Below are 1,268 nucleotides of genomic sequence, written 5' to 3'. Positions count from 1 at the left end.
TAGGATAATGGTTATATATACATATAAGGTGTCATATTATTTTCTTTTTGTTCCTCCGGGGAACAATGTAACCATGTTTGCCTGAAAAGTGTGCTAAAAACATTGAAAGAAAAAACAGTGAATTATTGACAATTTTATGGCAGTCTTGAAAGTACACCAGTGAATTGTGACTCCATGGGGCGACTTGTTGATGACATGAACCACCACAGAGTCTCCTTCCCTGACCTCTAATGCCGGCCCGGGGAGTTGCCCGTTCACCACGGTGACAAGCGTATCGTTGCACATGTGATTCAGCTTCATCTGGCTCACCTACATATTTGCACAAATCGGTAGCTAGATCAGCAAATTAATTAACCTCTGATTACTCACAGAATTAACATGTACTACATATGTTTCTTGTTCAGCTACCCAAAGAAAAGAAATGGTGAGAAAGTACTACTATAGTAGCTTTACTAAGGAGACAGCTAAACAGGACTAGGAGTGCTTACGACAAACGTATGCTCAACGAGCGCCGCGCTGCCCCCAGTGACCGCCGCTGCTAGAAGCACGGCCAAGAGGAAGAACACCACACCGACAACCATGGCTGACACCAGGGACTAGCTCTTCTGATTGATGGATGTGTATGCTTGGCCGACTGACTCAAGCAACACTGGGTATACAAGAGCCACGAGAGCTACTTATAGAAGATGCAGATACCCACGCTTAGCGCCATCCAATTCAATGTAGCAGTGCTTCCACGATGATATGGGCCCGAGAAAACGGGGGCCCTGTTCAACATCCAAAACGGGGGCCCTGTTCAACATCCAAAACGGGGGCCCTGTTCAACATTCAAAATTATGCCCTTGATTAACCATTGGCAATTAGGAAAACAAATTTTTATACTCAAGAAGCTAGCCATTCTAAAAACTCAAAATTAGTACATTATTCGGCATAAACATGCATCCTTCTAGCAGTCCTTGAAACAAAATCTTCAATTTGTTTTTCATAAGCAACCTTCTCCAAAATGCCACTTCATTATTTTGATAAAAACTTATCAAGAGCACATTTTTTAGGTCGAATGATTAGTATATGATGTGTCAGAAATACTAGAACATATGAACAAACGGGAATGAAACAAACTTTGGTTTATTTGGGAAAGAAGATCATGGTGCGGCCAACGGCAATGCTTCTGGAGTTCTGGTAGTCTGGTTAAAGCTCTAGTCGGGCAGCCTAGGTAGAAGCAGCAACAGAATCTAAGAAACAGGGAAGACATGAGAAATCAAAGAAAA

The 1,268-nt window shown here is 42.4% G+C and overlaps 1 pseudogene; it reads right to left on the bottom strand.

The window, feature by feature from the left end:
- The window catches only part of LOC119349369, a 3,073-nt pseudogene extending 2,443 nt beyond the window's left edge, over window positions 1-630 (bottom strand).
- Between the last annotated feature and the right edge of the window lie 638 nt (window positions 631-1,268).

The sequence above is a fragment of the Triticum dicoccoides genome, chromosome 1B (assembly GCF_002162155.2).
Source record: "Triticum dicoccoides isolate Atlit2015 ecotype Zavitan chromosome 1B, WEW_v2.0, whole genome shotgun sequence".
NCBI classification, from domain to species: Eukaryota; Viridiplantae; Streptophyta; class Magnoliopsida; order Poales; family Poaceae; genus Triticum; species Triticum dicoccoides.
The sequence above is the reverse complement of the archived record's forward strand: the minus strand, read 5'-3'. Positions and strand labels throughout refer to the sequence as shown.